General features: G+C 41.2%; 1 long non-coding RNA gene across 1 annotated transcript in view; it reads right to left on the bottom strand.

Moving 5' to 3' along the window:
* LOC145256494 (uncharacterized) overlaps positions 1–2578 on the bottom strand; it is a 75386-nt gene extending 72808 nt beyond the window's left edge. Inside the window, exon 1 of the long non-coding RNA XR_013864000.1 lies at positions 1871–2578. This is a non-coding gene — a long non-coding RNA (uncharacterized LOC145256494). The remainder of the gene's footprint in view (positions 1–1870) is intronic.
* Positions 2579–23176: the final 20598 nt, after the last annotated feature.

Below are 23176 nucleotides of genomic sequence, written 5' to 3'. Positions count from 1 at the left end.
AGTATATATTTTTTTATAAGTCAGATTCTATTTAACCCATAGTTGGGACCCTAACAGGTACTACCACTCCGGGTCAGAGTGGACCTGGGAGCAATGGCAATTAAAGGGTGGCTCCACACTCCCTAAGGCCCGCAAGGTGGGGCCTCACCATCGGATATAGTTTTAGGTCATATCCAGGACCTTTACGTCAGGAAGACAGTATCTTCAGACAGCCTGTTCTTGTAACACCAGTATTGAAGTGGGTGAATTAAGTAAGAAAGTCTTTACACTGCCGAAAATCTACGAGTAGTTTATCTTTAAATGAAGATAGCTGATGCAGTAGACAAATTCGAAAGAGAAAAGTGGAGAGGGGGCGTCCTACTTTGTTGGTTCCACGAAATTCTCTGTGGCTGCTGTCCAATTCCGAGGTTTAAGTAGTCCTTAAAATGACGGTTGGAATTAATATGTCCGAGAAGCTGATTGTTCTCTTATTAACAAATCACCTCACAGGGACTGCCTTCTGTCAGAGGAAATAACTGCTAATTAATGTTTCTGACTGCTTCAAAATAAGTTGTTTTCAGCCGTTATCGTAAATTATTTTTTAAGTCACTCCCAAAACTTTGTAATTTTCAAAATTAGAGAGATGCTGAAAATTACGTGTTAAGGACAACAAGAATGATCTTCCAAAAGTCCACGGACCTTAATATAACTAGTGTTTTATACAGATGCTGTTGTTGTTGTTGTTGTTGAGCAGCATCATTCATTCATTTCATATGAAATCAGATGATTATTGTAAGCATTCGTTTCACCGATAGTTTTCTAGAAAGACATCGAATACTTACGGGAGGGACTACATGAAAGTTTCCAACATCCTAAGTGAAAGCGTTTCTGTGTTCGAACTTTGCACATCCAGGCTGCCAGTCCGTGTCCTTAACCACTTAGCCTCATTACGTTCCTGGTGTTGTAGTTTAGGATAGCACTAAACACCGAGATTGACACCCGTAATAATTCTATCACGTATTAAGTAAAACTTTAATACTCAAGTAAAAAAAAAATATATACGAATCTTTTAGAAGAGTTTTTCCACTAATGGAAAATGAGTTTCGAAAAAAAAAAAAAAAAAAAAAAGAAGTCCTTCAATGTGTGCACATACTCTTGATCTACGTTTTGTGAGTCATACCTAGACATGCATCGAGTTAGGGTTAGGCTGTAGAAAATGCCGAATCAACGCCACTGTGAACGCCCAACGCGGAATCTGTGAGTTTATGTAGAAGCAAACACGATTTTTTATGCAAATAATATGAATGGATATTATCCTCTTGAAACTACGTTTTGGACCCTGTTTAAACTTTAGTAAACTTAGGTTAGGTTTAGTTAAAGGTTGGGATTAGGCTGTACAAAGTGCAGAAGAAATGTCAGTGTTGAGCGCGGAATGATCGACAGCAATTTGTGTGAGTTTGTGTTGTTGCAACGGGAATGATTTATACAAAAAACTCAATTACAACAATGAAACCCTAATTTCTTGCCGCACAAAATGCAAAAATAATGGTGGAGACTTAGCTGTTTGATTTCATTATGGCGGCAGAAATATATATTTTTATGTTCATTGTGTTCAACGAAATGGATGGGTTCCATCTTTTGGGGTAAATAACGAAAAGCTTATTCATGTATTTTGCTACAACCTGCATTTTTTCTGTGTTTTGTGTGGGAGGAGTATTTATTTTTAGGAGTTCTAATGCAAAGATTAAAAAGAAACTACTTATTTGTTAATGAAGTTTAGGATAAAGTAGTTAATCCTAAAAAATAAAGTTTTTTTTGTTTTTGTTTTCTTTTTCATTTTTTTTTTTTTTTCTTGTCGGTGTTAAAATGGCATTTTTTTTTTTTTACTCACGTGACTTGTCTTTTTCGCCCGTTTCTTTACTTTCTTCGACTCTTTCTTCTTCTACCAAAAAATAAGTCAGGAAGTTTTAACTTTTTCGTTTAATCTACGTATAAAGGAGAAACCTCCAAAGACGTTCGAACAGTTAGAGCTTGAGTTATGCTTGCCGCATGTGGTCATTTATTCCGACTTCTTTCAGTGCCAGACAATTTTGAAGATTGTTTTGTAACCAAGGCAAAGCAGCTTTTTGTTTGTTTGTTGGTTTGTTTTTGTTTTTATTTTTGTTGTCTGTGCAGTAATTTTTAATCCGTTTTGGAACTGAGCGCTTGTAATTTGTCCATTATGTACTGTACTACTTCGACTGAACTTGCGAGAGCATGTTTTTTTTTTTTTTTTTTTTTTAATTATATACGAAAGTAACTCATGTTCGCATTTATGTCCGGTTGATAGTGAGAAAAAAAAAAGATTTCAAAAACAAAAACAAAATCTGGTGATAGATTTCAACATGGTTTAAAATGCGAACACCTGCAAACGAAAGTCAGTACGCATCTGTGTCCGCGTACGTGATTATGAACACAACATAACACACACACTTTATATATATATATACACACACACACACACACACACACACGAGCCGCTGCTACGCCAAACCATGTATGTACATAGATATATACTCATCTACGTGTGGCGGTTGCCCTCTCAACCGTTAATAGTCACGCCATACCATTCGAGACTTTGATTCGTGGTCGCCATAAAAAACGATTAATATGGAATTACGGAAGTCAGGTGCGTAGTGAACAATGACTCTAACTTGGCATACAGAAACGTGCCAACTAAAGCCGCGCGAAAATCCCGCTGTGCGAATTACTTAGAAAGAACATTGCCAACTAGTCAGTTTTCTCGTAAGGGATTTAAGGATGAAAATCGGCTCAACATAACAATGCTTCATAAAGATAAGAGTAATAAAAAAAAAACGAAGAAATATGTTTTGTTTGTGTGAAATTATGGCATGTTATTCATGAGAAGAATTGTGTCAGGTGCCGGCAACAAAGAATACCTGTAGCAGTCATAAATAAAGACTTATTTTCTATTTTGGAGAAATATCCCTGCTAAGTGATTTGGCCACAGACTGACCAATCAGCTTGCAGGAGATATTGATTCCATCTGCCCCCTCCCTCTTCAAAACTACTTCAGCCCCTTTTGGTTATCACAGTCGATCAACTGAGAAAACCCTAGAAGAGCGATGGAAAGAGGTCCATTTTCTCTTCTGTATCTGTTCACTGGACACCCAAGCATCAATTGTCTTCGCCTGGACAGACATTCTAGAACCCAAAGAACTTTCTATTATTTCTTTCTTAACTTGAACGCTGTTAACTTTAATCCACCTACAACGGGCGGTGTAAGTAATTAAATAAATCCTTTCGTGGTTTTTATATATAAAAAAGGTTTTGTTTTTCTTTTGTGCGATGGTTTGGTTACATACTATTGATATATAGGAAATTTCTATATGAACGGTCATTCGTTATTCAATAAAATTTTCTTAAATTAAAACAAAAACGACTCTTAATGCCATGATCGTTTAAGGGAGGCATACACGCTAGTATTCTCTGTTCATAAATAAAATTGGTTAATATAGTTGGCTCAAAGATATTTTTAGAGAATAAGATTGACACAAATAAGGCAATATTGTTTTAATTCATACTTCAAGTAGTCATAATTTCTTAATGCTGGCGAAATATATATATATATATATATATATATATATATATATATATATATATATATATATATATATAAGAACCTAGTTACCTAGCTTGCTAGTCGGTTGGCGTCTCTTACACTGATTACCTCGTTACTGTTGTTCGGCAGACGTTACCTGTTAATTGTTACCTTACAAGGATAGAAAAGACTGCTTGTAAGCAACGTCACCATTTCGTTGCAAGTCCTTACTGCCTTTTCTTACCCCCCCCCCCCTCTTCTTGTTGGTGAAATAATCCCGACAAAATTGCAAGGAAATTTATTCCCCCTCTTCTAGAATTGAATTATTCTAGTATTTGCTGTCTTTTGCCTGAATTGTAACATGGAGGATTCAGTCTCTATGGAAGAGCTTGATCTTAAACGGAAACTTCTGCAAAGAAATGTACTGACTACTCTAGAAGGACTAGAAAAAGAAAAGAGTCCTGAGGAAGTGCTTTCTCGTTTCAAGAGGGAAATTGAGGAATGGATGGAAGAGCTGGAAGCCGTTTCATTTGGTATGGAGGAGAGTTATGCCAAAGAAGGAGATGCAGAGACCCTTGCCAGCTTAAGTACTGCCTCCTTTCGCTTTAAATACGATGTCAGACGAAAGCTAAGTTTACTGCGAGAGACTGAGCAAGGCGAGGCCCTAGTGGTCACCTCATTGGATGGAGATATTGACTCGATTCCTAAACAAGAGAACCCGGTGACCCCTGATAAGAGATCTTCACCTTCCGAATTGGCAGCCCAATCATCATTTTCGGTGGAGCCATTTAAAATAAAGTTGAAGGGACCTCACTTCAACGAAAATGACTTTAAAAAAGACAAAGGGAGTTTTAAGGACTTTTTGGTAAAATTTGAAAATTGTGCCAGGTCCATTACTTAGGACACGGAAAAACTGTATTTTTAAGATGTTCATTAGAAGGCAGAGCTCTCCAACTGATAGATCACCTTTCTCCCTCTGAAGAAAGTTACCTGATGGCCCTGAAACTTTTAAAGGACCAATATGTGGACGAGGAAGAAATAAGAGGCGAGATTATACAGGGAATACTGGACTTCCAGTTGGATAATCCTGGGAATCTGGAGGAATTGAAAAATTTTATTGTGAAGACCCAGGCTGATATGTGGGAATTAAGGACTTCATACAATTGCGATTTGTATGATGATAGGTCGGCCGGAGCAATTATAATATTGCAAGAGTTGTTTGCGAAGATCCCACCAGCAATAAAAGTAGAACTTCTGCGAATATCTGGCAGTTACTACCCTTCATTGTCTGTGCTGTTGAAGGAGACCCCGAGAATAGTCAAACAAGTGCTTGTTACAAGAACACCTGCTAAGATGACGGTAAAACCTAGGCCTCAACCTAAGTTTAAGACACCAACTGAATCCTCATCTCTCGAGACAAAACTGATAACAGAGACCAAATGTGATTTTTGTAAATCGAGTGAACATTTGTCTGACAACTGTAATAATTATACAACCCATGAAGCCAGAATAAGCAGGTGTCGAGAGCTACGCCTATGCTTTCGTTGTATTAAAAAATTCCACTTAGGAAATATGTGTGCGTTGAAGACATCTAGAAAAGTTTGTTGTCTTCGTTGTAAATCTAAGGGACACGTGACTGCCATGTGTTCTTCTGTTACTAGTAATATGCATATTGATACATGCGATGATTGGTTTCATTTCGACTGTGTGGGCCTAATAGAAGCACCACCAGAAGATGAACAGTGGTGTTGTAATAACTGCAATCCTCTAGATTTAACCCACTTGCAAGGGCGCCTCGATTCACTATTGTGGAACGATGGTAAGCATTATATCTACAGAGAGGTCTGTGTCCAGAGTCCGAGCGAGGGAGGCCTGGGTCAGCCCAGTCTCTTGTGTCATAGAAATGCCGAGAGATTGGCTTTCCTGGGTCGTTCGCTTGAAGAAGACGCTCATTGGGTCCCTGTGATTGAGAACTCGTTTCGCAATCTCAAACCCAACCCCTCGGTAGAAGGTCGTCGTAGACCAAGGGGGAGTCTAAGTTCTTCTCCGAATGCCGGACCCGCTCTTAGAGCTTTGCCAGGGACCAGTGTCCTCGATCAGCCAAGAAAGAAACTTTATCGGGAGTTAGTGGAGGGGACCGCGAAGGATCCACTTTGTAGGCGGATGGGATGGTCGATGGAGGTTGTCCGTTCTCAGTGGAGTTGGGTGCCGGGACGGGAGATTCTGAACAACTCGCTCAGAATTTTCCCTCACCTGGCGACTGGTCCGAAACGCGCTGCCCCTTCTCGACGAACTCTGCCGGTATAAAAAACATACGAGGGGCTTCTGTCCATGCTGTGATGAACGCAAGCCCGAAATGATCGGGCACGCGTTTTTTAGTTGCAGCCGGATCCAGCCTTTATTGGAGTACGTTGGAGAGATAATGGCGCGCATCGATGCCGAAAGTCTGCTCGATCTCGACGAAGGTTATTTTATGTACAACATGGAGCCGCCGTTCCTCAGGGAAGAAAGAATGGTTTTCCTGGCGATCTTGGCAGTAGCGCGCATGGTGATTTGGTTCTAGCTAAGTCATTTTAAGAAGACTCTTGACTGGTGATACAAATGAGATCCTTTTTTTTTTTTTTTTTTTACATAGGCATCACCACATTATCAAGGTCAAGAGGCCACTCAAAGATAAAGGTTAAAGAGTGTACAGTAGAAATTGGACAATATAGTAATCATTAGTAATGAAAATTTGGTAAATTTGATAACTTATATGGAACGGCTCATCAAGAACTTATTTACGTTAGACTTGAAGACAACCATATGATAGTCAGCCGGAAAGCAGGAAAATGGAAGACAATTCAGTTCTAAGAAAGAAGCTTTGTTCATGGAATCTACGTTTAGGTTTAGGCACAGATAAAGAGTAGGGGGAATTATTGATAGTGTTTACAGCTAGACGAGTGTTTCTTGTGAAAGTTTGGTGAGGGGGGACCATAGATTGAAGCTCAGTCGAACACTTTCCATGAAAATAACGATACATCAGAGACAAACTCGCAACATCTCTTCTGTGGGATAGAGGTTGCAAGGAAGAGAAAAGGACATCTCCTACGAGGCTACGAAGTCTATTTTGAACTCTATCAAGGCAGGCCAAGTCCTTTCTAGCAGCTCCTGCCCAGATGTGGCAGCAGTATTCCATCCTTGGACGTACCTGGCTCTTATATAGATAGAGAATAGCATCAGCAGTGAGATATCTACTGGATCGATAGAAAGATCCCACCATTTTTCCAGCGGCCTTGGCAATAGATTTGATGTACGTGTTCCATTTAAGATCAGGAGTAATGGTCAAGCCAAGAAGCTTGTCAAAACTTGAGACCTCCTGAAGACGAGAGCAATTCATTTCAATTGATGCCAGATGTGGATCAGAATGTTCCTGATTTTATTTTTTGATACTAGAGAACCTCTGTGTCTGCCCATCCCCTTTGTGCCACATCCTTGTTTTTTCAACATCCCCGGTCACTCCCCTACTCAGAGGTCACCTTCCAACCCCCCTCCACCCATTGCTTTGTTTTCTCCCACTTCCATTAAGGTATTTTCCCCAATCCTCATTATGGATCGCCCTGCTTGTTTTCAGTTCCCCGGAAAACAGTGGGGGGTCTAGTCACCTAGATTAGTACAGGGGGCCTCACTTACAACCCAGTAGGATTTATTTTTTGTTTTTGATATGAACACTTTTGATTAGTTTTCCCCACTCCACGAACAATCTTTCTCTTAATTCAAAAACTTTTTATTTTCTAATGAAATTGAATTTTATTTTTTCACACATGCACACACACACATACACACAAAATTTAAAAAAAAAAAGAAAAAGAAAAATGCATACACAAACACACAGACAACTGTTTATAAATCGTAAATATGTTTTTGATTCTTAAACGCTAGGGATTTATTAGTTAGATTAAGATCCATAGAGTGAATGAGGTATTTTGGTAAATGTTGCGAATCAAGAGTAAGACTCCAAAGTCTACATTTATTATTTTTAATCACTTTAGTCACAAAGACCCTGAACTCTTCCCCTCCCCAATTTCTTGTAGGGCCTTGTGCCTAATTTTGTTGTTTAAAAATGTTTTGTTTTTTACTTAATTGTATTTTCAAAATTTTTAAAAGCAATAAAATATATAAACAAGATCAAAGTGTAGTATCTGTTCTCTCAGCTACGAAACTTGATCCACCACCGGGCTCTCAGGCTAGGTTAAGGTGTTTTTTCATACTAACTTTTGCTAGCAAGGACCGACCCCCTTCTCTGGGAAGTCAGGACCTAAAGGACCGACTACACATTTGTGGGAGCTTGGACCCGAAAACCGATCCCCTTTTTTGGGAGACTGGAATCTCGGGACCAACACCACTAGCTGGTAGTTGAGTCCTTCCTTTTGTTTTTTTCTGTTTTGCATGTTTTTTCTTCGTTCCGGTCTCTTCCCTCTAGAGACAGGGGATGGTCTACTTTCTCACCACTTAAATGCCTGAGCAGCACTCTGACCTACCAGGCCAAAACTTTGTCTATTTTCGCTACTCTCCCATTGGATCGAGCAGACAGGGTTTTCTTTCTTGCTTCTGTTGGGTAGTTAGTGGGTAGGGTGACGTGGGATAGGGCGGGTGCTTCGTTTCTGCTCCCCTCTGTGGGCAGAGATGTCTATCCCCTCTCTCTCTTAATCGCGACGCGGCACGCTGACCCGTTAGCACCCACTGCGTCTTTCTTCTCTGCTCTCCCCACTCGCGGGGGGATTCGAGCTGCTAACCCGACATCCCCGTGAAGGGAGGTCAAAAACACTAATCTCTTCTGAGCCCGCTCCTCCCCCTCCACCCCCTCCATTCCCCTTGGTTTTTCTTTTCTCCTCGCTACACTTTGGTCCATGTCAGTGGCCAATAGTTCCACCACCACGATGCCAGGCAGGCGGACCATACCGGTCCAAATGCGGAACATCGCACCCCTCGAGGACTACCCCACGAAGGGAGGTAGGCTTTCTTCCCAGAAGATGAAGGCAGAAGGCAAGGTAGAGCCGCAGCCTGCGGCGACCTTGTATGAGAGCGACGGGGTAGGGCCGCAGCCCGCAGCGACCCCAGGATACGCTACAGAAGCAATGGCTCCCCACGAGGACGACATCTCTGGAAAAGGCGCAACTCGGACACCAGAAGGAGGAAAGTCAATGGATTCTGGGCCAGTGACACCCAAGGCTCAGAGCCCATCAAAGGAATGCCGGGGCAAGTCTCTCCCGCTCCCCTAAAGGGCGACTCCCCTTCAGTGGAAAAGGAAGCCGAGAGCGGCAAATCCAAAGATCTGTTCCTCGACACAATCACCTCCATTCAGTCACTCTTCAAGGATGGAGCGAAAGATTTGGCCTCCAACACTCCCCAAGAGGGCAATGACCAGAAGGTAGTGGAAGAAGGGAGCACCAACGCACCTGCCTGCACCGACCTAACCAAACGGGCAGGAACTACACCACCCCCAGCCGCCACACTTCTATATCATCTGCCAGAGGCGCATCCCCAGGAGGGGAATCATCACCAAGCCCCAAGGAAAAAGGTGCTCAGCAGCCTCCCAAGAGGAGGAAAGGAGCAACCCAGAGGGACGGCCACAGCCAGGATGCTAACATATCGGTAGACTGGCCAGCGCTGTCCCCCAACATTGAGACGAGCCAAGTGGACCCCAAACCCGGCCAATACAACAGTAAAGGAGCAGTGCCAGCAACCCCGTGCACGGAGCCAGCTAAAACCAAGCACAGCGAGAACACGGCATGGGGTTCTCAATCCCAAGAAGAGCAGCTGACATCCGAGGGCTACAGAGAACTGTTTTCCTCGACTTATAAGGAGTATACAAAAGGAAACATCATCCCTCCCCTACCCCGGACAAGTCGAGGAATTGGAAAAGCGGGTTATCTCCCTGGTCACTTCAGACCTCAGAACCAGGAGCCTCACGGGAGTCAGCAAGGAGACAATGATTGAACTCCTTCTCGACCAAAACATTCCGGCAAAATACGTCTGCAGAAGGAGTTATGCGATGTGGGACGTGCTGCTCCCTAGTCAAGAAGAAGCAGCAAGAGTGTCCAGGACGGACCGGAACTGGAAAAACATCTGCATCCAGCCGGAATATCTGAACAAATGTAGAACCAATGTCACCGTACTGAATGTTACATGTCACTTAGAGGCCAAACAACTGGGTGCCTACTCAGCCAGTACGGTGACGTGGAGGCTGTAACCCCGGTCAAGGGCCAACGCAATGTGTTGACCGGGGACTACAAAATACGGATGGTCTTGAGCAGAGCAGAATTTGACAAAATTCCGACGATGCTCAAGTTCGACAAGTGGACAAGGTCAGTGATTGTGGAGGGAAAGCCACAGTGCTGGCATTGTCAGAAACAAGGCCACATGGCCAAGGACTGCCCAAAAAGAGCCCCGGTCAAAGCCCCGGAAAAAACATCAGACAAGGCAACGACTGAGGCAGTCCCAACCAGAGCGCCGTCAACGGTTCAGACTCCCCCAGCAGCAGAGGCTGGATGGTCGAAGGTCACCAGGAAGGCTAAACCCTCCAAAAACTTACCCAAGCAAGTGGTGATCAAAGACCATCCCGAAAAAGCCACTAGTGTTTCGGCCATGGAAGTGGAGGCACCCTCTTCCTCTGGCAAGAGGAAGCTACAAGAGTCCGAGGAGGAGGAGGGGGCATCCGAAGAAGAGGCCGGCCAACCCGAAACGACCAGCAACAATGTCACAGGGACCACAAAGGAGGAGAGAAAGACGAGGAGGAAGAAAACCAAAGCTACTTCCCCGGACATTACCACCAGTGAAACCCCCTTACCCCCAACCCCCATTCAGCCAGAACCAAAAGCCCCCTCCCCTCCAAAATCCCCCAAGAAGTCATCCCGGCACCCCTCTGGAGACACTGTTAAAAGGACTGAAAATCCCCCAAACCCCCCTACTCAGGACACTCCTCCAAGTCCGGTCACTACTCCCACCCCTTTTCTTCCCCCTCATCCCCCTTCTCCCACCAAAGAAGACCAGGTCACTGCGACGAAAGTCCGTACAGAACGGACTAAGAAGTTTCCCTTCCTGCCAGGAGACAGGATATGCGAAACAGGCTCTCTGCTACAAATTCCGGAGTTGAAAGGGAGGCAGAAAGCACAATACGAGAAGCTTCGGAACTTTGTGTTCATTGGGGTGGAAAACATTACCAACCCCAGTAACTTTAAAGACGCGCCAATGCTGACAACCTTTGTTCGGGAGAACAAAGACTCCAAAACTCAAGCCCTCTGGAATATGCTAGAGGCAGCGAGGGATGCCATAAAAGGCCAGCAGCTGGTGGACATGGAGCACCCCTCACTCAGAAAAATAAACTTTTAGTGTGAAGGCAGAATCCCCATCTACTGTCATCCTTCCTTCTACAGGGCGTTAAAATTAACCTTTCCCCTTGGATGTGGGAGGCGTGGCTAAGGATGGACAGCCTTCTACGGATTTACTTACCGGCAGCCTTGGCCAGGCTTTCTACGTCCTCACAGCCGAGGATTTCAGACCCGTCTGTGACACTGCTTAAGGTAAGTGAACATGTCTTTGAACTTGGACACTTTTAATGTGAGGGGCATCAGGTGTCGAAGCAAGGCCTCGCGCATTGTGAGAGACTTGGTGTCCCTTAAGGTAGATATTGCCACTATCCAAGAGACCCACTTTATTTGTGACAAGGATTGTCAGTTGCTGGTGAACGACTACGATGTTTACTCAGCATATGGCAATACTTATAGTCGTGGAATCTCCTTGCTAGTGAGTCGCACCCTGTCAGCGTCGATGAATGTTGTTCACGCAGGCGAAGATGAGCGGATAGTTGTTGTTGATGTTGCCGTTAATAGTAGTGTTTTTCGGATTGTCACTGTTTATGCTCCCAATTCTGCTGTAGAAAGGGTATCCTTTTTTCGACGGTTGGAGGGCTTCTTAGTGGATCCGGAATGGTTAGTTTTAATGGGTGATTGGAAGGCAATCCTTGATCCCAATATAAATAAGGTCGGGGGGGGGGCTAATGGATCCGTACGGTGTGACAGCAGTCTGTTTGACCTGATGGCCTCATGAGATCTCGTCAACAGATTCCGTCTGGATCATCCGGGGCGGGAGATGTGGACGTGGCATCCTGTAGTGCCTTCCCATCTGAGTACTTGGATCGGATGCTAGTTAGAAGAGGCGACGTAGACTTTCTATCGTGCCCCACGTTCCACTTGTTAGGACACTCGGACCATAAACTCATTATGGCCCGTTTGAACTTAAGTGCTAGGCCTAAACTAGCCGATACTGGAAGTTCAACAGCACATTGTTGGAGTTGGAGGACTACCGGTTGAAGGTTACCGAATTAATTCAGCGGGCTTTAGTGGGGGCGGTTACAGGGAGTAAGTGGTGGGTTAGTCTTAAGACCAAAATTAGGCGCTTCTCAGTCCAATACAGCCTACGCCTCGCGTTAGATAAGGCTAAGGCAAAGAAGCGCTTAGAGGATAAGCTGACCCGGGCGGTGGAGGGGGGGACCCCCTAGAGGTAGCACTAGCTAAAGAAGACCTCAGCCGCTTGGCTAGCGAGCGGTATGAAGGTCAAGTAGTTAGGGCTAGATTAATGAAAGTTTCCAATGAGGCTGTGAATGTTAATGCTGTTGAGCGTAAGGCTGCTTTAAGGTGCAGTTCGGACGGGTACATTCATAAAGTACATAACCTGGAAGGACACGCCCTAGTTTCGACTCGGGAGATCTGCGAGGGGTTTTGGGAACATCTATCGGAGCGCTTCACCCAACTACCCGGACTCAGGGTCGAGGAGTTTGGCAGCTCACGGCGGCTCGGGCGGCTAGCTGTGATGGTCTTGCGTTGAAGCAGGTCGGCTACAACAAATCCCTGGGGCTTGATGGTTCACCCTACAAGTTCTACTTGAGGCTGTCGCCCATGTTGGTCCCTATTCTGAAGGATATATTCAACCATTGGTTTGCTCAGGGTTCCATCCCTGGACAGGTGACCAAGGGAGTGATCACATTGCTGAGGAAAAGTCAACGGCATGGTGGGGTGGAAAATTTTGACGATTTTAGGCCCTTGACTCTGCTAAACACAGAGTTAAAAATTTTGGCAAAGATTCTTGCGAATCGTTTGCAGGTTGTCATCACTGACTTGATCGAACCGGACCAGACTTATGCTGTGAAGGGAAGATCGATTCAAGACAATTTGCATTTGATACGCTTGATCATAGAGGGGACAGAAGACGACGCTGAAGCCGCGCTGATCAGTTTAGATCAGTCCAAGGCATTCGATAGGGTCGACCATCGGTTTCCGGGAGCTGTGCTAGACGCCGCCGGATTTAATCCGGACTTCCACAAGTGGATCTTTGTCCTGTATGATAGGCCGACGGTAGCGGTGCAGATCAATGATAAGCTGTCGGAGTCATTCGCTGTCTCTCGGTCGGTGCGTCAGGGTTGTCCGTTGTTGCCTCTGTTGTACATCCTGGCATTGGAACCCCTCCTTCACAAGTTAAGGGACGAGGTGGCTACACCAGTCCTGCGCGGAATAGCTCTCCTTGGAGGCACATGGGCCAGGGTTTCCGCGTTCGCTGATGACGTCACCGTGTTCGTGTCTTGCCACACGGACGTTCAAGCGGTGGTCGAGGCGCTCGCTCGATACGAAGAAGTCACAGGGGCCATCTTCAACCGCAGCAAGTCTGTCGGCCTGCGGTTGGGGGCCTGGACCAGGGTAAACTTGCTTCCAGGTATTTTCAGCGTGACCGATGGACCAGTCCGTATTCTCAGTGTCTGGTTTGGACCGGGACTTCAGCTGGAAAAGCATTGGTCGGAAGTATATGGCAAGGTCAAATCGTCGGTGAAGACTTGGATTGGAAGGAAATTGTCCTTGAAGGGTCGGGCGGAGGCGTGTGCTACATACATCTTTCCGCTCATCCTTTACCGATTGTCTGTACTTCCTCTCCCTGCAGAACGACTAACCCGCTTGCAAGGGTGCCTCGATTCACTATTGTGGAACGATGGTAAGCATTATGTCTGCAGAGAGGTCTGTGTCCAGAGTCCAAGTGAGGGAGGCCTGGGTCAGCCCAGTCTCTTGTGTCATAGAAATGCCGAGAGATTGGCTTTCCTCGGTCGTTCACTTGAAGAAGACGCTCCTTGGGTCCCTGTGGTTGAGAACTCGTTTCCCAATCTCAAACCCAATCCCTCGGTAGAAGGTCGTCGTAGACCAAGGGGGGAGTCTAAGTTCTTCTCCGAATGCCGGACCGCTCTAAGAGCTTTGCCGGGGACCAGTGTCCTCGATCAGCCAAGAAAGAAACTTTATCGGGAGCTAGTGGAGGGGACCGCGAAGGATCCATTTGTAGGCGGATGGGATGGTCGATGGAGGTTGTCCGTTCTCAGTGGAGTTGGGCGCCGGGACGGGAGATTCTGAACAACTCGGAATTTTCCCTCACCTGGCGACTGATCTGAAACGCGCTGCCCCTTCTTGACGAACTCTGCCGGTATAAAGAACATACGTGGGGCTTCTGTCCGCGCTGTGACGAACGCGAGCCCGAAACAATCGGGCACGCGTTTAGTTGCAGCCAGATCCAGCCCTTATTGGAGTACGTCGGAGAGGTAATGGCTCGCATCGATGCCAAATGTCCGCTTGATCTCGACGAAGGTTATTTTGTGTACAACATGGAGTCGCCGTTCCCCAGGGAGGAAAGAATGGTTTTCCTGGCGATCCTGGCAGTAGCGCGCATGGTGATTTGGATCACGTGCCTCAAGTTGGTCCGGAATCTGATCGTTTGCTTTAAACATTTGCTTAAAGTAAAGATCAGATGCGATTGGAGGAGGTTGCCTAGAGTGGAATTTGACAAGAGGTGGGTGCACAGCACTAGTCTGTGCATCCGTCGAGGAGCCAAGTTTCAATACGTGTTCCCTCCTTAAGCATGGCATGGGCTGTGCTGGGTCCTTCAGAACCCATCCCGCTTAGGTTCTAGCTAAGTCATTTTAAGAAGACTCTTGACTGGTGATACAAATGAGATCCTGTTCCTAATTTTATTTTTTGGTACTAGAGAACCTCTGAGTTTGCCCATCCCCTTTGTGCCACATCCTTGTTTTTTCAACATCCCCGGTCACTCCCCTACTCAGAGGTCACCTTCCAACCCCCCTCCACCCATTGCTTTGTTTTCTCCCACTTCCATTAAGGTATTTTCCCAATCCCCATTAGGGAACGCCCTGCTTGTTTTCAGTTCCCCGGAAAACAGTGGGGGGTCTAGTCACCTAGATTAGTACAGGGGGGTCTCACTAACAACCCAGTAGGATTTATTTTTTGTTTTTGATATGAACACTTTTGATTAGTTTTCCCCACTCCACGAGCAATCTTTCTCTTAATTCAAAAATTTTTTATTTTCTAATGAAATCAAATTTTATTTTTTCAAACATGCACACACACACACACACAAAATTTTTAAAAAATTGCATACACAAACACACAGACAACTGTTTATAAATTGTAAATATGTTTTTGACTCTTAAATGCTGGGGATTTATTAGTTAGATTAAGATCCATAGAGTGAATGAGGTATTTTGGTAAATGTTGCGAATCAAGAGTAAGACTCCAAAGTCTACATTTATTACTTTTAATCACTTTAGTCACAAAGACCCTGAACTCTTCCCCTCCCCAATTTCTTGTAGGGCCTTGTGCCTAATTTTGTTGTTTAAAAATGTTTTGTTTTTTACTTAATTGTATTTTCAAAATTTTTGAAAGCAATAAAATATATAAACAAGATCAAGGTGTAGTATCTGCTCTTTAGATGCTGCACTTCAATTTCTTGTTCTCTGTCAGTGGAGGAGAAATCCTTCACGACTGAGACAATTTTTATTTTTGTTCCTTTTCTCCACATTAAAAGACGACCCCGGTGTCTAACTCTGTCCCATGGGGAGGCATTGTAAGTAGGAACTATTACGTGTAATTATATTGATGCAGATATTCTGTATGATTTATCATTGCGTAATATTTGCGCAAAAAGGTAAACACAAACCTCTCTTTCTATATATATTTATGTATGCGTATATATATTTCTTTAAAAATATTTGACTACCAAACTCCTCTGCCAGTTTTTGTTTGCAGACATAAAACTTAATGTATAGGGTATTCGAACCCATACGAAACTTATATTTGGATTTTAGCCGGGGAAAATCAGTGCAAAAGTATGAAAATTAAAAAAATGGAATTTGCTAGGTGGAGGACGAGCGACGGCATTACGAATATGCATGCGTAACGTAATAGCCATTGGTTCATGTTTTCATTTTTTTAGCTTTGCAGCAAACATGGCTTCATAGCTCAGGCATTAACGTCAAAGGAAAAATAAATCAAGCTACACGTTTTGGTTTCGATTCTCGGTGGTGGCGCACTAGTCATATTTTTTTTTTCTTTAAACTTTTTTAATCATTACTATATATTAAGTCCAATATAATATAATAATAAATACGAAATCTGCATTAATCAAAATATATTTAAGCGTATTTTACGACCGGGCAATGCAGGTGGTCTGCTATATATATATATATATATTGCAATCATGACAGGAAGACCCGTTTTGTTGTTCATAATTAAAAGTGGGAAATGGAAAAAAATTAATGGGGGAAGCCAGCTGACCGGTTTCGCCCTAACTTTTGGTAAGCTGAATCTAAGGATTTTCTTTTCTATTAATAAACTCGAGGAAAATGGGAGATGATACGTTTAAAATAAAATGGGAAACGATACGTTAAAAAAAAAAAGATGGCGATATAGTGTATTAGAAAAGAAAATTTTTAAAAAGTGTAGGAGACTAAAAATTAGAGGACACCGGGGAGGAGTAATCTGCCCCTTCTCTAAGGCTGGTTGGTTTTTCCCTTTGGTCACGGGCAGACGTGTTGCCTTTTCCCTCTCAAGAAGAGGAGAACCTTCGTTCCACCACGAGGTGAGCTCTGAGAACTTTTTCTACCAGTCGGTGAGTCTTATCGAACTGTCGCTATTGTATTGTGTTTATTGTTCTTTAAATGTTTGTCAATGTGTAATAAATGTGTAAACGTAATTGGGCAATTGTGTTTATTCATATATTTTTTGTTTAGTTAAAACTAACAAAAGAAAAGAAAGACCGGGATACACTATATGCCTAAAATAACGATACGTATGATATCTCCTAGTGACCGATCACGTTCTAACCTAAGAGACATTCCCTCTGCTTGCAGAGAGAAGGCTTCTTCAAGCGAATGTGAATAGTCTCCAAGATCTTCAGGTGATAGGTCGATTGAGCATGACTCAGAATAGTGAATGAGTCAGTGCTAAATGCGTGGCACATGCCGGGTTTTTAAGCAATTGTTCAGTTAAAGAAGACCCGGATGTGTTAATAAGCACATGACACAGACAGACAGGAAGTAGATAAGGGAGACGCTGCTGTTGAACACTATATGACTAAGCTTACTGTGTATGTCTACTAATTTGACATAAGGTATATTTCAAATACTTTTTTTTTTGTCATGTTAATTTATGATGGTCTTGGAGTTGAATACAAGACTGCAGAGTTAAAGATTATTTTGTAACTGAGTTCAAGTCGTGCACTGAAGATTGTCTAGGCGTGAATCACTAATATCTGTAGGTAAAAATAATTAACATTTAAAATGTGGCACTATTTGTTTAGGTGCCACTCTCAGCGTAGTAATATAGACTTATAGACTGCTGAGTGATGAGGCCTGTTGCGTAAGGGTTAGGTAATAGATTTCCCATAATCCTATTCTTATAACTCTCTCTCTCTCTGTCTTTCTCTCTCTCTCTCTCTCTCTCTCTCTCTCTCTCTCTCTCTCTCTCTCTTTCTCGTCTGACTAGCATGCAATGAACACGCATATTTTGGTGTCTCTGTGGGAGACGAAGGGGGCTACTCAAAAAGGGTGTAAGACCAAGGAGGGAAAATACTATACAGACCTCCACTGGATGAGTGTGCAGTGTTGGAACCTTGGGAAGCTTATTGCCATCAAATTCCAGTTAAGATCAAGGCATTGCCAGCATGAAATCAATAGTGAGTAGTGGTGGCGATAACGCAAAGTTATTTGCAATGGTTATCGAAAGAAGTGGAGAGTACTAGAAATCTGAGTAGATTTGTTTTCACCTAGATTTCTGGGAACACCATCAGTTGTTGTCAGTGAGTTTTCTCTGATGAGTGTCTGTGAGAATTTCTAGGGAGTACAAAAAAAAATAATAAATAAATAAAAATATTATAATAATAATAATAATAATAATAATAATAATCTATATATTAATACGATAGCGTGTGTGTTATTTTCTGTATCACGCTTACATCCGGGTTGTTTAATTGTTATATACTTCCATTTCTTGTAATAAATAATTTTACCAAGAATTCTTCATAAGTTTTGGTTTCGGTTTTGCACTGTTAGATGTTAGTGACTTCGATAAAAAAGAAGGGGTATAATTTCAAGATCATGAAGACAACTATTTGGTTCTCTGTAATAACTTGTTTATTCTCGTATACTGGGACAAAAATAATTATTATAAATGTTAGTAACTGAGGTTAAATATATGGGTATTAAAGATTCAAGATTGTTAAAAGTTTGTCATCTCGCTTTCTTTAGGTGGATCAATTAAGACAGCACACAGTAAACTTTGACAAGCGACAATTAAACTTGTCCGGTGTCAAGGATTCTCATCAACACCTTCTCTCGGCTTTTCATCTAATTGCTTGGTGTTTTTTATTAAGATACAATCCTAGTGAAATGGGATGGGAGAGAAGTAAAGTGTAGCATTCCGTTAATCTTTACTTTCAAATTAGTCTAAAACCATTTATTTAAAAAAAAATACATATACAACATATAAATGAATATTTGAAGATTTTAAAAACTTGAAACATTTATCAAAATGACTGAACACACTAAGCCAACTTGTAGGACTCGTTAGTCAAGTGTTCTTCAATTCACTGTTCAGGGCTAGGTGTTGTATAGCGGGAGTACATGACAGGGACGTGACGACATATAACGGAGTACACATTTATAATAGTAGGTTGTTATGTGAAGAGATGTGTAATGAATAATCTTTGTAACACGGAGGGGAGATTCATTATCGACGAGGGGAATACAGTCAACACTTTGGAAAGGGTTTCATATAAAGTTCATTATACAAGGTGAAGACAAAACACATTACGTTGCGGTTGGTGACAAACAAAGTCAAAGGTTTACATAACAATACAAAGACATTTATTCCAGCTGGTGATGAGAATCTTATGCCATGTTACATTTCTACATTTTGTCCTCTCCTCCTCGCTTCGCTTCCTGAAGGAGCTCAAGCCAACTCTCTCTCCAACTCAACTCTGACTATTTCCGAACCCTAACTTAACTGTATATATTGAATCTATATTTCTTTGTGACGTCAGAACGTGGCCAACATGTGCATGGGATGCACATGTACATGCATATGGTTCCAACACATGTCCCGGCAACACAAAGGACTTTACTTGCTTGTTAATTGTTCGTCTGACGTAATTTTGTTTTTATAATTATTTCTAACTACAATGGATAATTCCACTGCATTCCTGGAATCGTATCTAAATAATATGTATTCATTTTAACTTTTGGTACTGAGTTCGATTTCAGCATCCTCCTTTAATAATAATTATCTTCAAACCTAACTACTTTGTTTCTAACTAAAAACCGGGAGCTATCCTCTTCAATATACAACACCAGGTAACTTGTTATAATAGATCTTCTTCTGGTAGCTTCTTTCTGAGAACTGCTGATTTGTGAAACTCCCTTTCTAATGACAGTTTTCTTCCTACCTTAGCCTTTTTAATCATCTTTTGTTCATTTTATCTCCTTACATCAAGTGGCTTCATGCCTTGTCTTGAATGACCGATTATAAAAAAAAAAGAAAGAAAACTTAAAAGGTTACCTACTTTGGTATATTTTTTTCTCCTCTAGTTGTTTTATTTTGACGTTTATAATCGTAGCTTATGGTATTTTCCTTAAAACAACCATAAAAAACATTGATAAAACATGCTTCAATAAATCAATATCATTGTTAATGCCACGACTGTAAAGTCATAGAGTGCAAAATTTTTGTAGATATATTGGCCTCTTTGTTTAGCTAGAGGAAGCCTTGCCAGGCATAATAATGTTTTCATTGGTTGAGTAACACAACGGAACCATAATAATTGACTTGTACCTTAAAACTTGAATTCAAACCAAAAATTATTTTCTAATCTCATTTAAACTGCATTTCAAATAATAAAATCAGACGATAGTAAACACATTTTTAATCAATATTTATAATAGAAATAGCTTTGTAATGTTATGTTATTGATTTGTAATGAAAAAAAAAAGTTACTCTAAAAAACAAATAAATTGATTTTTTTTTTGTAGGTTTAACGTTTGAGGGTTGCCATATAAGATGTGCTAAACATGTCCCTTTTAGCTGCCCAGATATAGCTATATTTTATAGTTTACTCATTAAAATATGTTGCCGATTATTTACATGAGAATTTAACAAAACTAAATAATCTTACGAAATAATGCTTTCACATATATGACCAACTTTCTTCTATTCAAAACTCACGCCAACTACACCAACACTTTACAACAACCGGCAATAACAGCAAACCAATACTTTTCTCTCCCAACGAAAGATCGACCGCTCAATGTTAATAGCACCAACAAAATATATATATATATATAAGTTTGACTCACTGGTAACCTACATTTATTATTTCAAGTGTTTAGATCCAAAATTGGCGGAGGAGTTTGGTAGAGTCTACAAAGGTCAACTCTTTCAATTTGACCGATTGGCAGCAAAATTTTCGCCCCAAAACTGATTAAAATGCTTGCAGCATGTCTGAATACCTGTTATGTATAAATATCAAAAGTTTAGACCCAAAATTGGCTGAGTAGTTTGTTAGACACCGCAAAGATCAAATCTTTTGAACTTTGACCCCTTGGCAGCTCAAATTTTCGACCCAAACCAATTAAAAAGCTTGCCCTATCTCTGAATACCCTTTATGTAAGATTTCAAATGTTTAGACCAGAAATTGGCTAAGTAATTTGGTAGAGACCGCAGAGGTCAAATTTTTTAAAACTTTGAACCCAAATTTTGACCCCTTAACATTTATTGTTTTAGGCTCAAATCAAATTATAAAGTTTGATCCATGTCCAAGAAACCTACATTTAAAATTTCAAGTGTTTAGACCCAAAATTGGCGGAGGAGTTTGGTGGAGTTTTCAAAGGTTAAATCATTGAACTTTGACCCCTTGACAGCCAAATTTCTAGCCAAAAATCAATTAAAAAGATTTTCCCAAATCTCAATATCCCTTATGTCAAATCTCGAGTCTCTAGACCGAAAATTGACAGAGCTATTTGGTAGGGAAATGTACACACACGCACACACACACACACACACACACACACACACACACACACACACACACATTTTCACTTTTATAGATAAATTAGCATGAGTGCTCGGCGTTGCCCGGGTGTTTGGAGGTGTATGCTGAGCAAAGAAAAAAAAACGGTCATTATAAAGTTAGATCCATGTCCAACAAACCTACATTAAAAATTTCAAGTGTTTAGATCAAAAATTGTCGGAGGAGTTTGGTAGAGTTCTCAAAGGTCAAATCGTTGAACTTTGACCCCTTAACAGCAAAATTTCTGGCTGAAACCCGATCACATCGATTTTCCCAAATCTCAGTACCCTGTATATCAAATTTCGAGTCTGTAGACTAAAAATTGACAGAGTTATTGCGTAGGAAAATGTACACAGACACACAGACACACACACGTTCACTTTTATAGATATATAGATTCATGAATTGGTGCATGTGCTGCTGTTGTATTTCATTTCGTTGTAAAAATCAATTTTTTTTTCTACATTTGTAAGAAAACCAGTGTCTGGGGGTAAATAAAAATTTTCTAAGAATCCATATAAATAAAAAAGTAGGTGTGTGTATGTGTTATAATATCTAATTGGTAAACTCTTAAACTACTGGTCACATAACAACTGAAATTAACAGGAAATATTAATCATACGCCAAGGATGGTTTAAAATGAGTAAAATCTTGGGATGGATGAATAACACATAGAAAAATGTCGACAAATTGAAATGCAAAAAATGCCCATTTCAACTTGCCAACTATTTTTATTAGTTTTACACATGTGCAAATTCATTCATAGCTTGAATTGGTTTCATTTTAAATCTTTGTCTGTCAGGTTAGCTCAAACGGTAAGGAACACGACTAAAGTGCTAAGTGTTTTGGTTTCAATTTTAGCTGATGGCACCCAAGTCTTTTTTTTTAATTTTGAAGTCAGTACTTATATATATATATATACACACACTAGTAGAGGATGGGCCGGCTTTGCCTCGGGTGTAAAATATGCTTAAATATATTTTAATTTGTCCAGATTTTGTGTGTGTGTGTAATATATATATATATATATATATATATATATATATATATATATATATATATATTTATTTATTTATTTATTTAATCACAATTTCACTCAAAACAAGGCACAGTGCCACTTTGATGTAGGGGGTTACTATTATTATATAGTCGTGATTTCAAAAGTAAGAAGAAAGAAAAGAAAAAAAGAAAGTATTTGAGTGCTGTTAGCTAGAATCGAAACCGAAACTCTAGCATTCAAAGCTGGTTACATCATCACTGTACCAACACGACATCCATATAAACTGATTAAAAATAAACTAAGATGAATGTACAGAACGATTTTTTTTTTTAATTTTGACCTCCTTAAAAACCATTTTTACCCAGCTAAAGACCCAGAAAAGAACGGTCTGTAAAAAATCCAATCATTTGAGGTGCTTAGCGCTATTCTGCGACTTTTAGTTTCAGAGGAGAGGTTGCAAATATGGAGACAGACATATGGCTGTTTATATATTCCATAAACATAATATTCAATAGAGAATTGGCTCTGTAGTAATAAATACAAAATCTGCACAAATTAAAATGTAAGCATATTTTACGACCGGCAATATCGGGCATCCCCCTGCTGTTGCATACTGGGTGTTCATAATAGGGGGATGAATATTATATAGTGTATTTGAGGGTTTGTAATAGAGAGAGAGAGACGGGAACATGTAATACACAATGAGAGGGGTATAGATAGATACTAAGATAGATAGATATACAGTTTACAGTCTGTGAATTTTCTTTAAAATATTTTCTTAACGCATATGTTAGAGATGAAGATTATCAGTTCTTTTATCATAAAGAAGGAACATGCATTACTTATGATAGCTGAGGGAGACACATTCTTAAGAAAATAGAGACACATTACTTAGGTGGGTTTATACACAAAGTTCTTATAAATGATTCACAATACCTTTGTTTGTAGAATGACACAACACAAGACAGCAGTTACAAAATGATGACGTCTTATTTCTTGACTAGTCAATGATTTCACATCAAGGAATTCAAAGTCCTACATAATTTCAACTTCTAGCCTTTCGCCTCCAAAGGTGGGTTCCTTCTCCCCAATGTCAGCTCTGTCTGACCCTCCTGCCGACTCTGCTTGGTACTATCTGTTTGTCTCACTAAAACTCCAACTATATTGAG

This window comes from Euprymna scolopes, chromosome 1 (genome assembly GCF_053919585.1).
Source record: "Euprymna scolopes isolate OS-2025 chromosome 1, ASM5391958v1, whole genome shotgun sequence".
Taxonomy (NCBI): domain Eukaryota; kingdom Metazoa; phylum Mollusca; class Cephalopoda; order Sepiida; family Sepiolidae; genus Euprymna; species Euprymna scolopes.
The sequence above is the reverse complement of the archived record's forward strand: the minus strand, read 5'-3'. Positions and strand labels throughout refer to the sequence as shown.